General features: G+C 30.1%; 2 pseudogenes; one reads left to right on the top strand and one right to left on the bottom strand.

The window, feature by feature from the left end:
- Window positions 1-1,339: 1,339 nt before the first annotated feature.
- On the bottom strand, window positions 1,340-3,538 carry LOC129301409 (60S ribosomal protein L7-2-like; annotated as a pseudogene).
- A 9,547-nt stretch (window positions 3,539-13,085) lies between these two features.
- LOC129301408 (two-component response regulator ORR26-like) lies at window positions 13,086-15,702 on the top strand (annotated as a pseudogene).
- Window positions 15,703-16,543: the final 841 nt, after the last annotated feature.

Below are 16,543 nucleotides of genomic sequence, written 5' to 3'. Positions count from 1 at the left end.
ATAAATTTATAATTTATTTCTCAAATATTAACATGGTTGAAGAATAAATAAATTATTTTCTTTATTAAAATTTAAACCACAAATTGCAAATTCATCACAAAGTTACAAAATTGAGAGGTGAACTCATAAATTCTTAAAGTTTAACACTTAAAATCTAACTTGAAGACTTCTCTGTCATCTTCCATTTTTTTTTTCACAAGCAAATCCTTCGTCTATGTTGTATCAGCAAAAAAAAAAAAATCCTTCGTCTACGATAAGTCATTTATCATTCATTATATTTAAAACCTATCAAAACCCAAATATACCTACATTTTGGCTGTATTTTCTTGATTTTCCAAGTAGTTTACTTACATATAGACAAATATAAAATTCATAAGTGATTGGCTTCATATTTAAAAATGATTTTAATAAATTTTTAATGAGTATTGTATATTCATAATTGCCCTTTGAAAGTTTTCAAAGTAAATTTCAGTTTCATACCAAAAAATAACTCATTCTCAAGTGTGGATTCTAATTTTTTAAATTAAAATTAACAATAGTCCTAACCCAAAAATAATTTTAATAGTATCTTTTATTGATTTTTTATGCGAGATTTGAGAGCAATTTTATAAATTTATATATATTTTTAATTCTAAATAAAAACTATGATTTATTATTGGGATTTTAATAATTTAGGGTCTCTAATTATAATTTATGATCTTATGGGATCCTTAATTATTATTTCACCAATGAAGTATTTGAATCTTTCTCTCTCCTCTCCTCCATCTCCCTCTCCCTCTCCCTCCTTTCTCTTTTTCTCTCTTCCCTTTTTTTCTTCCTTGTTTCACTTTTATTTTCATTGTCATAATAGTGCTAAGAGATTGAATTATAAGATAACAAAAAGAGTTCAAATAAAAAGTAAATTAATATATTATATAAAATTCATAAATTCTTTTTATTATTTTTTCCATCTCTCGTTATGTTTCTTCCAACTTTTTTATTTCGGTCAACTACAAAAACTTTCATCCCCTCCTCTTTAAAAGGGAATTGCTCTGTTCACCCAAAAAAAGGAACTATTGCAGTCAAATAAAACAATGTCATGGAGCCACTGTTTTATGTCGCAAGTTTTGCATTGAGTGGTGGAATGATGATGCTTTTTTTAAAATTAATTATTAGTCCTATTGTTTATGTTCACTTTTTAACTTATCCTCGATGAATGGCATGTTTTGTAAAATTAACTCTGTCAATAGATAACAATGACATTATCAACTCAACGACATTAAAACTCAACATGGATGATGAACATGAGATGCTAAAGCATTCATTATAACACATTGAAAGGCAACTAAAAATACTCAGATTGAAAAGAAAAAACAAATAACAGGACTAAAGAAACATGATTTATCATCCGCATCTACAACATTTTATAGAAGAAAACAAAAGACTACTAATACAGTTAGTTCATTCTCCTGATGAGCTCATTTATGTAATTCTCTCTGTTCCCAGCGTCGCCTCCTTCAACATAGTGGTTTCTCTTCTTCGTCAGTCCACCTAAAGGTGCCTTGAGCTTAAATGGCCAAAAGAAGTTGTTGGCCTCCTTAAAGTGGGGGCCCACTGTCATGATCTCATGGATAAGATCCTCGGTGCAGATGATTCCATGCTTGCCCAGTGCCTAAGGAGTGAGTGATCATCAAAGCAAGTTAGCAGCATGCAATCATTAATTTCATATTTTATAGGCTTGCTCATAGTCATAGCAAAGAAAACTAACAAACCTGCTCAATGATGGAGTTGTCAGTTAAAGCAATTCTCTGCTTGTTGACCTTACTATAACCCCGCTTGTAAATAAGTTCCCTAACACTCTTAAGATTTGGGAATCTGAAACAAGACGATTTTTACTGTTACAGAATATACACAACATGATAAGCAAACGTAAATCACAGGAAATTTCCATACCCATAAGTCACATAAGGTTCGACTCTGTGCAGCACGTTCATGGTGGCTTTGTTAACTTAAGGAATACACCATTGAAGATCTGTTCCAGAAGTCAAATAAGGACGACTGCATTGGCTTTATATATTATCTATATAACTGTGCAAGTAAGGTTCCCTAGCTACGACATTATAATCTTAGTAACAACAGAATACATGATTTCAAGATTCTCCTATTGTCTTCAATGACTTAAACAAGGATTCCCTCAGAGGCATGAATTTTGAAATCTAAATGTTAACTAAATGCAGCACCACACAGCCAAAACATGTCCAATTGATCGATCACAGACAGACAGCCAACCACTTCCCATTACAAGTATTTTTACTTGTTCAAACTATGCTTCCACTAAAACTCGTGGTGAAATGAAAAAATAAAATTGAATGATGGAAAAATCAATTTCTCATTCCAAGATTATCATAGTACCTGTCTCAAACGCAAGAGCTGCAAGATCTTCCTAGTCTTTGGATGCATGGCATTGATACTGAAAAATCATAGTTTCTTTGTGTAAGAAGAAGCAGAATACATGGGAACTTGAGATCCATCATGAACAGATGAAACATATATCCACGAATGCGAATAATAAATAGAAGTTTAGCTTCTGGATCAACAAAAAATCCACCTTTAAGCCTTGCCTCACGTTTCAATCTAATTAATTCCTTCTCCTAAACAACCAAATTTATGATGAAAGTAAAGGGCAAAAATCAGGCGCCACCATAAATGAGGACAATCAACCAAGAAAAAAGGACTAGTGATATTTACTTGTTCCTCATACTCCTTGGCGTACAGCTTAGCTCTGTTGAAAATCAACTTACGGCTCTCTGCTCTCTTCTTCTTAGCAGCTTCAACGTCCTGTTTTTCGGTCAGTGCCCATTCCTCTTCCCTCTTGCGCTTCTTCAAGACAGACTCCGGAACGATAGCCTTAATCTCCTCACCCATCTACGAAAGAAAACAAATATACGAAATTTGATTACAATGAAATAATGAGGACGATTGAGGCTAAAACGCTTAACCATATGGGAAAATAAAGTAGACACGATCAGACTCGGACAAGATTTATTCAGAAAATTTCAGTGGTCTTAACGAGGCGACACTCAATTTGTTTCGGAACGAAAACAGAAAATAATGGTTACATTGGTCCACCTCTCAAATACTTGTACAGCCATCTAACTTGCCCTAAATTCGAGAAAGCGAATCAAAATAATAGATAGAACCCATAAAATGAAGGGAAAAACAAACAAAACGAGTATTATCAATGCCAATTTACTCGTCCAAGCTAAGGAAAAGAAAGAAAAACTTGTTCACCAAAATCTTTCCCTTTCCTTCAAAAGTGAAATCTCTCCGATCTCATGATGACTGAGAGAGAAATCAAATTTACAATGTAACAGCGTGATGCAATGAAATGATGAAACACATACACTCCGCATGTACACTGTAGATTCAGGCAACGAGAGGACCGTCAATCGATCATGGAAGCTCGAATATAGTATAATTCGGAGCCTACCCACTGAGTCTGTTCAAACGTGTGGACAAGCGCAAAGACTAGGGTTTAGGAGCGGCTAATGAAGGAGGAGGATGCATCGGGCTTTTGTAGCAAGGTTGGTGAGTTGTTTATTTATTTATTTATTTATTTTTGGATAAGCGTGGGTTGCCATTTTAATCCACAATTCAATGCCATGGGCATTTGCGGGTTTCAAATTGAGTAGTGATTACAGATCTGGCTTTTGAGCCCAGGACTAGGACATGTGACAACACTAATGGTCTGTTTGGTTGAGAAGAAAATATGGAAGAAGGAAAGTATGAAAAGAAAATGGGAGAGAAAATAATTTTTTCCTTATTTCGATAGGAAGAAAAATAAGAGGAAAGAAAATATAAGAAGAAAATAAGATTGAGACCCATTATATTTTCTTTTCATTCTTTTCTTTCCCAAAGTGGAGAGATTTTGGGAGTAAATTTTTTTTTCCAGCATCTGTCCTTTTTCTTGCTCTCATCTGTTTCGCGCGCCCAGACTGTCATTTTATTTTTATTTTCGCCCGTCTCAGCTCGAGAAGCTCCCATCTTCGACAACCCAGCCAAAGCATCGTTCAATGGCTTCTTCTTCTTCTCCAGCATGCTATAGCTGCAACTTCTACACTCATCAAGGTTAGTTCTTTTCTTCTTTAACATTGTCTTCATTCTGGTTTGATGTTGTATCTGTAGTTTTTTTTCTTGCCATTAGTTTCATTCTTGTTTCTTTAACACTCAGTGCACCTTTTTTGCCCATATTTGTGAAATTTTAATTTGATGAACAAGGGGACAAAAAGCAAGATAGAAATTTTGCAACTGATCGGTTTGAGTTCTACCTCGTCATTTTTCCGTTCAATTGTAGATCATTTAGTAAAATTTATGAGAGGGAGATGCTAATTCTTTTTACTTCTCAATTTAGTCCTTTTGTCTTCTTAGGATAATATAGAAGTAATGAATGATTTTGTTGGACTAATTTCATGATATTGAATTATGTGTTATTCTATTCTTTATACTTGACCAGCGTGAAGTTTTTCCATGGCCCTTTTTTTTATTTTGCCTAATGTGGAGATATTATATTTATATAAATCTAGCAAGAGTACCTCTTATTCATCATTTATTTAATTAAATGGAATGAGTGATTGATTATGAGACACCTCTTGTTCATGATTTATTTATATAAATTGGCAAGAGTACCTCTTGTTCATGGCCACAAACCCTATTTGAATTGTTGCTTAGATAAATTGATATAAACTAGCCTTATCCCACCAAGACAAACAAAATACCTCAATCTTTTTTTCACCTTACCTTAACTTAGACTTTTTATTGAAAAAAATTATGACACGGCAAAAGGGTAACTAATAATTAGTAGCGTTGGCTGCTAGGTAATGGTTAGTTTTCTTACTTCCATTCCATTTTCCCTATAGAAAGTAAAGAAGCAGAATGCTAAAGGAGACAAAAATAACAGGATAGGTTTAAGCTATCACTGAGAATCATCTAACCCACCGAATGCAAATGGTTTGGCAATTAATCCACACTAATTTTCATCATTTAACTAATGAGTATTGCTCCAATCTTGACAGTCTTTTTAAAACTGCATTGCTTGAGACATAAAGTGTAACAATCTTTTCTTCAACCTGAATGCTCAAATTACTACATTTTCATGTCTTTAAAATCTAGTTGACTCTCAACTACTTGATTATTGACACAACCAAGATGCTTTCCACCTTTGAGATCTTGCCATGTTTGTCATGTTACAGTATCATTAATTAGCATACCCTATAATTGCAGTGATAATGAGATTTTTGACAAAATTTGTTCTGCCAATCAGTGAGGAATAAGACACCTAGAGATTTGACTTTATAAACTGTCCAACAAAATTCTAATAAAAGAAAGAAAACAAGCATAGCTCTTGATAATATCCCACATTAATTTTTCATGTCAATGTCTTGCTATTTGGGTCTAAAATTTTGAGACATGTAAGTTATAACAACCTACAGAAGGCAAAGCTATCTCCAAGCCTCAAGTATTTGCAAGGGAGAAAAGTAATAACATTTGTATGCAAATAACATTCATGTCAGTAGGCAAATGATTACAGTTGCAGGTCACAAATCTCTACAACATGCTATATGGTATAACTACCATATAATGTTTCCATTTTCTGCTCATAGTATTTTCTGTTCCTTTTACTTTAAGGAGAAATAATAGATGGATGCTTTAGTTGATTATCTCATCGGTTTTTCCTTTATTGAATTGCATATGAAATGGACATATCTATCCAAATTATAATAATCCCTCTGAATGGGAATGAAGCCTCTATAATTTCATGCTTTATTTAATTCTTGGTTTTTTATTTATTGTATCTTTGAAGCTCATATCATAGCAACTAATTAGTTCATGGCCACCATATTCTAAGTTACTTTTTACATACTCATTGCAACTTTGTATCAATGTATGGTTGTGTGGTTTTTATATAGATGAGCAACCATAATAATGAAGGAATGATCAAGGATATTGAGGAAGACTTTATGGATTTTGAGTTTGAAGTTAAAAGGTTGATTGATTTTGAAGTGGCCAATGGAAGTTCTATGGACTTGAGCCTTGTGTTAAAAGATTGGGAACGTCGTAGGCGTATGTGTATTGTACAAATTGTTTGTGTGATTGTTCATGTAATTTATTTGTTGGGAGAGATTTCAAGGCTAGTTAATAAGTCTATAAGTGATGGTAATGTTCAAAGAGAGAGCATGAGGAGAATATTCATGTAAAAATTACAAGACACATAACAATGTCATGATGTTCTTCACATGGGACCACAAGCATTGCAATTGTGTAAGAAACTTCAAAACACTGGCATAATTAAGGATTCTCGAAATGCTATAGTTGAAGAGCAAGCGGCAAAATTTCTTCACGTATTAGGACATAATGTAAGAAATAAAATAATGGCTTTTTTCTTTAGCCGACCTAGGGAGATTATTAGTCATCATTTTCATAATGTATTACGAGCTATTATTTCTCTTAAGGCTGAATATCTTGTGCAACCCTTTGGGTCAACAGTTCCTCCTGAAATTCTGACTAATGAAAGATTTTACTTGTATTTTAAGGTAAGTTTTTATATTTGTGCATAATGTTAAAATTTTCTATTGTGTATATGTATAAATGACACCATTATTTTTATACTAGGATTGCATTGGAGCTATAGATGAAACTCATGTTCGAGCAAAAGTAGCCAGAGAAGAAGCTGGTCGATTTTGAGGATGTAAAGATTACCCTACTCAAAATGTATTTGCTACATGTTCATTTGATATGAAATTTACTTACGTATTGGCCGGATGGGAAGGAACAGCCTCAGATTCAAGAATCTTAAAAAATGCTTTATCAAGAGAGGATAAACTTATAATTCCCTTAGGTGAATAAGTATCTATTATATATTATAAATTATTGTTTGCTTTTATTGACTAAAAGTGCTTATGGATTAATTTATATTGTTTAGGGAAATTTTATCTTGGGGATGCTGGCTTCCCACTTAAGCATGGTCTAATAACGCCTTACAGAGGAGTACGATATCATTTAAAGAAATATTCAGTAAGATCACCACAAACTGCAAGAGAAATTTTCAACCACAGACATGCATCATTGAGAAATGTTATTGAAAGAACATTTGGTGTATTGAAAAAAAGATTTCCCATAATTGGTAGTAGCATTGAGCCACATTATGCTTTTGAGACTATGGTTGACATTGTGATAGCTTGTTGCATATTACACAATTATTTGATGGGTGTTGACCCTGATGAGAATCTAATAGCTCAAGTTGATCATGAACTATCATGCAATCATGACATGGATGATCAAGTTGCATCCAATCAAGAGGATGATTATAAACAAGGATCAAATTTAAGAGATAATATAGCATCTCATATGTGGTGTGACTATTTAACCCATATGAATCATGAATTGTGATTCGAACTATTTGCTTGAGATGTTGCCTTATATTACTTGAAAGCATGTGTTTCAATGTATTAGTTTGCAGTGTGTGTTGGCCTTGTATTTGTTAAAGTACAATAATATTTATTTTATAAATTAAGCATTTGAACAATTGCTTACTAGTTAATTATAATAATTTAGTCATTACAAATAGATTTTTCCTTTGAAATCTAAGGATGAAGCTTCAACAATGCTTACTAAGTTCAAATAATTTATGGAGAATCAGTTTGACAAAAAAAGTAAAGTTATACAAAGTGATTAGGGAAGGGAATATAAAAGTTTCAGTAAGGTTGTTCAAGATTATGGTAGTCTTTTCAAGTGTCATTGTACTTGTTCTTAGAATGGCAGGGCTGAAAGAAACCAAGAGCACATTATTGAAGTTGGTTTAACCCTTTTAGCTTAAGCTCACATGCCACTCTCCTACTAGCAAGAAGCATTTCACACTACAACTGAGCTTATTAATAAACTCCCTACACCTATTCGTAGTGGTATCTCACTTTTTTAAAAGTTATTTATCAAACTTCCTAATTATGATAGCTTAAGGGTGTCTGGTTATGCATGTTATCCTTGCTCAAGAGCTTATAGCAAACATAAACTTCAATTTTGTAGTATGAGATGTGTTTTTCTAGGCTATAGTAATCATCACAAAGGTTTACAAGTGTTTGAGCCTTATAGGGAGCATCTACATCTCTTGACATGTGGAGTTTAATAAAAATATATTTCCCTTTGTAAATGATTTTTTTTTAAATATAAGAGTTGTACTTGAGGAAGAGGTTTACTCTCAAGTATTTTTCAAGTCCTCACTAGCCTCGATGCCTTCACAATATGGGATTTCTTGCCAATTTGCTTTTGTAAACTCTTTTTGATTTTATTAGCATTTCTAATCCTACTATCCCTGTTACAAACAACACCTTTATCAATCTAGCCAATCTCATTCTAGTGTTTGCGTAGAAGAGATTGTAGAACAACAAGGAAATGACACCACACCTACATCTAGTTCTCCTTTATTTAATTCAAATTCTTTATCATCTACAATAAATGAATAATCAAGTATAGGAGCCTAATTGCTTGAGGGGGAAATCTCATGCTAAATACAGATGTCACCCACAATACTAATGTGCAAAATTAGCACTAAATGACTACCATAAGCAAATCAAGAATTTTTAAACTTAAGGTATCTTATGTGGGTTTGGTTACTACTGTTAGTGATAATGCTGTCATTGAGCCATTGAGTGTTCAAGAGTTACTTAGTTCAAATCTTAGGAGAAAATCAATGATTCACAAATTTAATGCCTTGATTAGAAATCAGATTTAGGTTTTAGTACCACAAATTAAAAGAACAAGACCTATAGATTGCAAATGGGTATTTAAAAGTAAGTATGGTTCAGATAGCAAGTTTCTAAAGCTTAAAGCTAGATTAGTAGCTAAGGGCTTTCAACAATATCTTGGAATTGACTATGATGAGATATTTAAAAGTAAGTATGGTTCAGATAGCAAGTTTCTAAAGCTTAAAGCTAGATTAGTAGCTAAGGGCTTTCAACAATATCTTGGAATTGACTATGATGAGATATTTAGCCCTAATTTGAAGCCTTCCACTCTTTAGTTCTTCCTTACCATTACTGTTAATTGTCATTAGCCTTTTAGATAGCTTAACATCAATAATGCATTTCTCCAAAATGAATTACTTCAACAAAAGGTGTTAATGAGGCAACTTGAGGATTTTGTAGAAAAGGTATCCTAATCACTTATGCTTACTGAATAAAGCTGAAAACAAGCCCTACGAGCTTGGCTTGATAGATTGAAAAACATTAGCTATAACTTTATCCATTCTAAGTATGATGGCTCTTTGTTTTTCCTCAAGTTGACAAACAATATAATTTTTTGCCTAATCTATGTAGATGAAACCATTATCACTGGTAATAATCCTAAGATGCTTTAGGTATTCATTAGAGAGTTAAATCCCTTGTTCCCTCTTAAATATTTAAGTCATCTTCATTATTTCCTAGGAGTGGAAGCCTTTAGGAATCACATTGGTTTGTATCTCAAACAAGAAAAATGCATTCTTAAGCTTCTAAAAAGATGTGGTATGGAAGACGTTCTCCAGTGCCTATATCTATAGTGGTTAACAAAAATTGATCTCTTTATGATGGTATTCCTCTCTCTAATCCTACGAATTATAGGAAAGTGATTGGTGCATTACAATATTTAGTTAATACTTGACCAAATATCATGTATGCAGTCAATAAGCTCAGTCAATTTCTTCAAAGTCCAACAAACAAACATTGACAAATAGTTAAAAGGCTACTTCAATATTTAAAGGGTTTATTTGATATAAATGTACATATCAGATCAAGCAAGTACCTAAATTTATATGATTTTTTGATGTAGACTAGGCTATATGTGTGGATGATCACAAAACCTTCAGAGGTTCCTATGTCTTCTTTAGAATTTATCTAGTTGCATGGTTAGGGAAAAAGCAAAAAGTCATTGCTAGGTCAAGCACATAATCAAAATATAGATTGTCAGTTGAGCTTGCCACTGAAATTGCCTAGCTTTAGGCTCTGATTCTTGAAATTGACTTAAAGATTGATCGAATACTAGTTGGTTGGTGTGATAATTTGAGTGTTGTCACTTTGTCATCAAACCATATTTATAATTCAAGAACTAAGCATGTTGAGTTGGATGTGCATTTCATCAAAAATAGAGCTCCAGGAAAACAATTGAGTGTTCATTATATTCCATCTTTTAATAAAATTGCCGATATATTCATAAAGTCTATGACACACTCTCAATTTCTAACCTTCAAAGACAAACTTGGGCTTTCAAAAATTCCAACCTCTCATTGGAGGGAGCATATCAAGGTATCAGCTATTTAGTCCAGTGATAAGGTACCCAAGCCAAACAATAAAAAAGCCTAAAAACTACTATATGTTCAAGCTAGCCCATCAGAGACCTTATTACAAATACTTGTAATATTTATTTGTTCTACCACATAGCTTATTCATATGTGTTAAGGTTTTTACCCTACTTCTATATGTAATAATAAAGATCCTTAGGCCTGGCGTGCCTCTTTACACATTATTCTATATTCTCTATTTTGTTGTCTAAGATCATTGTTTTAATGTTTTTTCTAATGTCAATATAAACACGTCTCACCTCCATTCTTTCAAAGTCAAAAGCAAGGTTTATTACTAACATAAATTAAGGAGGTATTAAAAAAGTTAAGAGGAGTTGTGATATATATATATATATTATTATATTTTCCAACCTATGTACTAAAACTTTAAATGAAAAATAAAAATAGTAGAGGAAGTATATTTTTTGTTAGTAATTTACTTTTTTTACTGGATTTATTTGTGAAAATTTATTATTTTTGTTGATATGTTTGATAAATACAAGAAGTAAAATCCATCAACAATGAAAATTATGGGCCTGTTTGTTAACCTATTCTAAGAATAGTTTTTGGTTCTCTAGAATAAAAAATAAAAAAATTATTTAATAACATGTTTTTAAAAAGTACTTTAGAGAATGAAAAAAATAAAATATTATTTTGGATAATTAAAAAACAAAAATATTTTTTAAATGTTGTAGGATTATTGTTTTGGAGAATAAAAGAAAATGAAAAAAAATACTTATTTTATTTTTTTATTCTCAAAACATATTCTATAAAACACTAATTCTCAAATTAATAAAAAAATAGTTTTAAATAGGCCCTATCTTTGCGGACATTTTTGTGCTATTATTGTTAACTACTAGCTACCCTTTTTCAAACATTTCTCATTTAAATTTGAACATCTTCAAAAAAACTATTAAATAATTTAACATGTAATATAATTTAATATTATTAGATTGAAATACCTTTATCTAATGAAGAAATAAAAATTTCTTAAGAGGATTTGACTTAGAATATTGTTATTAAAAGGGAATTTTTTAAAAATAACATTACTTGAAATTCAAAAATGAAAATCATTTAAGAATTTTGAAAATAGAGGTTTTATTGAATTATCATTAAAATTTAACTTTTGGATGAGCCTAATTTAATTAATTTATCACTAGTGATAAATGATAAGATGGGGTGTTACATGATGAACACACGTAACCAAACCCTTCAAGATAGCCCTAGATTTTCTCCTTATTCGCACCTAATCTTGGTAATAATCTTTTTTATTTTTATTTAAATATAAAACATCGCCATTTAATCGACGGAGTTCAGATAAAAATAATAAAAAAAAAGAAAAGGAAAACTGAATTCTATGCCACCCATCGGAGACAAGATTTTAGGTCAAACAAAAAGATTTTCTCTATTTCTCCGTACATTCATTAAGATTCACTTATTTAAATTAAAAATAAATGATTTTTAAATATTTTATAAAAATATTTATCTTATACAAATTTTATAAAAAGCAGATATTATTTGATATTTAATTGTAATAATAAAAAGTAATAATTATTTTGTTATTTTTAGATTTCAGGATATCTTCATGAATATCTATTTATAAAAAATATTTTATTTTTTAGTTATTTAGATATTTTCTATGTGTATGGGCTTAATTGTTTGTTTCAACTGATTTTTTGAAAAAAATATTTATGTTTTAAAAAATTATTGCAAGCTTTTATGATATATTTTTAAATTTTTAAAATACTTATAATTAAAAAAATAATTTTTGATTATTTTAAGAAGTTACTTTGAGTAACTTTTAAAAATAATCTAATATTACGATAGAAAACTATTTTAAAAAAGTAAGATATACTAAGATATCATAAAATTTTAAAATAATATAATAACAAATCATCATTTTTATAAAATGAAAATCAAGAAAGATAATATAAAATTTTAAAATGAATAATAAATAATTTTTTATTATTGTAAGCAAAATATAAAATAATATTTTTTACAAAATCTATATAAAACAAATTTTTTTGTAAGATCTGTAAAATACATAAAAATTACTTTTTTTAATTTAAACAAATGGACACTATATATGCATTTTATGAAATTTTTTTCACACTTACTGCATCAGATCATTTTTAAAAATTATTCAAAATAAATTTTTAATAATCATAATTTTTGTTGAGATCATAATTATTTTCAAAAGTTAATTTGTACCGACATCAGAAAATTTATCAAAATGAAAGGGACTAGAATAATTCAAAATTTAATATTTTGGAATATTATTCTTTTATTTTTAATGTTATCTCAACAGATTTTTCTGAATTCAAAGTTTAAATTAAATAATTAAATAAATGATTTTTCTTTATTCTGTTTCTTATATATGTGATTTTTCTTTATCCGCACTGGATTGCGATTCTTCCATTGCTGCCAAAAACTAGGAGACCCTGGCTTGTGTGTTAAGGGATTCTTTAATTCCGAAGCTGTTTCAGTAATGCGTCAAACCGGAGATGACCAATGTCATCTTCTTCCCCCAGATTTTCTTCAACATTTTCTGAAGGATTGAAGATCCTCTATGTCGGCTCTGATAATTACACCCAAACTTTAATTCACAGAAATCTTCAACGCCCATTTTATTTCATCAGTCCGTATACCAGCGGTCGTATTGCCTTATCACACTTACGAGACAAACATGATTCTTATGACTTGGTTCTCAGTGACGAGTGTCTAGAAGACATGGATGTCCATGACTTTATCATCAGGACACAAACACTTGAACACAAATATTCCTAACGTTGGTAAGCTAATGAAGCTAGCACTACTATATATATATATATATATATATGTATAAAGAGATTGTGCATTGATATTAGATGTTGTTTTGCAGTAATATCTGGGAATGAAAGATTAAGTGACATCGTGAAAGCATTCAGATGCGGTGGGTCTTATGTATTGAGGAAGCCAGTGAGTGAGGACGAGCTGATAAATTTATGGCAGCATGTTTGCAGGAAAAAGGAACAAACTGGGACTGAGTTCTTCAAGAGTGACGCTGAAGAAAAACGTCAGCAGAATAAATTAGAACGACGACATTATCCTCATCAGGATGAGGTTTCTAATGATAATTCTTCTCTTCTTCTCAGAGGTAAGAGTCCGCCAGTGGAAGACGACAATGAGTTTGTGAATCGTGGAGAACCTCCTCAGAAGAACGACGAGTCGTCTGGAGCGCTGACCTCCATAAAAGTTTGAAAGAGCGGTGGTACAGCTTGGCGTTGACAGTATGCATCTTTCCCCACCTTCTTAATTTGTTACTTTGGAAATTACATATGCAGCCCTTGCATTTTCATTCTTGCAATTTAATTCAACCTTATAATTTGATCCATTAAATTTTTTAATCCTCAAAAAATTAAAATTTTTAAATTTTTTATTTTAAAAAAAATTAAATGATTATATAAAATTTTATATTTGTATTAAATGATTATATAAACATAAAATTAATTACATAATTTTTATAACTGAAGATTATATAATTAGGATGTCTTCTAACCCTTAAAATTATTTTTAATCAAATTTTACCCATTTAATGTAGTTAATTATATTTAAATTAATAATATTTTTATATTTAACTTTCTTTAATAGATATTTTACTTTAAAATAAATATAAAATGATAAAAAACTCATAATAAATAAATTATTTTATATTTATTTTAAAGTGAATGCCTTACATTTTTTTAATAGCTAACACTACAAGAAATACCTTATATATTTTGACGGAAGAAGTCACTATTTTATATATATATTATATATATAGAATTTCATAAAAATTAATAAAAATGCAAATAATATATTAAAAAATTTCTTTTTTATTTGGGTAAAAGTATTAAAGTAAATTTTCTTTAACTCCAAAAGTCTTCTTGTTTTATGAAATTTAATAATTCATTATTCTTTTAGCCCTTAAGGGTCAATACATATAAGATGAAATTATAAAGTCTTAACAAATAAATTGCAGGAACCTAATTTAAAATTGAGTGAAACTCAAATTACCTTTTATTATTTACAATATTCATCAATTCACTCACTTCTGCAGACATATTTATACAATAAACTTCTATTTAATTATAAGAAAGTCATCAATTATATTAAAACGAACTACATCTCAGTATTTGACAAGGGAAATTTTATGGATTAGATAATGGGAGTTACATTTTGCTATAAAAAAAAAGATAATGGGACTTAAATAATCCTCCAAAGTGGGTATTCATGAATTTTGATGAACAAAACATTATATGGAAAATATATTTTCCCATTTATTATTCATTAATAATATTCGTTATTCTACTCATTCTGCAAACATATAATTTATATAACAAACTTCTTTTGATTATAAGAAAATCATCATTTATATTAAACGGGACTTAATTTCCTTCAAAGTGGGTATCCATGAATGTTGATGAACAAATAAGGATCAAAACTTAGCTCTGATTTTACTTGATTGGTTGAGGAGCATTATATGTGTGTCTAGCTAGTAAGTGATATCAAAGCCAGGTCTCACATCTAAGGAAGAGATTGTTGGGATGTCAAGTATAAGTTAGCTTGATTTGATATGGAGTAAAATCTCACATCAAATAAAGTTGGGTTAAAAAAGATATATGTAAAGATTTGGGTTAAGATGTTTAGTCATTGTCACTTCAAAAACCTGAACTTGTTTTACTTTTTTATTTCTCATATTTGTCATCGTTAACATTATCCATGCCAAATTTTTTATGATACGTGTAGGGGATAATTGAAAATTGGGAAAACTGATATCCTTGACATTTGGTTGGAAAAAATTAGATAAAAAAGAAAACTTAGGAAGAAAAATTATTAAAGTAATAAATTTTTATATTATTTTTGGTTGTTTTTTTCTCTTGATTTACCTTACCCTATTTTTTTTTCTCTGAGTTGTTATAATTATGAGCATAGTTTATCTCTGTTTTTTCTTAACTTGTATTTTAGAGGCAGTGCCAAAACAAATTCTTGAATTGATGAACGTACCTTATCTGACGAGAGAGCATGTTGCAAGTCACTTACAGGTGGGCTCTCTTCATTATTATTATTAACATTTGATGATATCTCCATATATTAATTTAGTAATGATAATTATAATTAATGGGTTTATTTTTCAGAAATATAGACTAAGGAAAGAGAGGGAAGAGCGTCGTAATGGTCAAAATCAACGTGGGAATGGCCATGGAGAAGACAGGCATAGTATTTGCGCTCCACCACCTCTTGCAATTGTTCACCCTAATATTAACATGATGCCTTTTTACCCCAACGAATCACTGCTCCTCCATTTACTCACCAGGCAGTTAAATGGACCGTATTAGTCTTTTTTTTTTAAATACAGACTCACATTAGTTTTTATTTCATGTTTTCATTGTTGGATAACTTTTCATATGTTTGTGTACTGCTTGTAATTCATCTTTAATTTACAAATATCAAGCAAATTCCTTCAAAGTAATTATTGTTTTGGTCTACTAATAACTAATTATCGTTTGTCGTTCATTCCTTTTTTACTTATAAATAATAATTTAATTTTCAATTATATAAATTATACTATTTTTACTTTATGCATGTTGAAAATCAATTTATTGACTAGATATAGTAACCAATAATAATTAGGTCTAGCAAAAATGACTAATATCTCACATAGTGATTACAATATCGTAAATTAAGATTTAAATTTTCACGAAAAAAAATATACTCATATTTATGACATTCTTGGTACAAAGAAATTTTTTTGTAGAAAGAAATGAGATATGTATATTTTCCATTTTCCTTCTGAAAAGATTTCTTTAAAATATCAATTAAAGATATAGTTAAAGAATTTATTGACATATGTCAATATACTAATTGACAAGTTAAAGAATTTTATTGAAATAAGTAAGTACACTTAATTAACCAAAATAATCATTAAATCATGCTTATATTTTTTAATTTAAAATTAATAAGTAGCATATTTTTATTATTACAGCTGAAAAATGGTATAACGATTAGAATTTTTTTTTTTTTGGGATAAGAAGTCAAATTAATAAAACAAAATAAAACAAGTCTAACCATAAGGGCCTTTAGAAGAGAAACTAAAAGCCCATAGTAATCAACAGACTAACAGAACCCATACTGAAAACCAAAGACAAACTCGAAGGGACACGGCTGAAGCAAAATACA

This window comes from Prosopis cineraria, unplaced genomic scaffold (genome assembly GCF_029017545.1).
Source record: "Prosopis cineraria cultivar Desert tree isolate PC_DT_omini unplaced genomic scaffold, ASM2901754v1 PC2096, whole genome shotgun sequence".
Taxonomy (NCBI): Eukaryota; Viridiplantae; Streptophyta; class Magnoliopsida; order Fabales; family Fabaceae; genus Prosopis; species Prosopis cineraria.
Note: the sequence above shows the minus strand (reverse complement) of the source record. Positions and strands in the feature narration are given on the sequence as shown.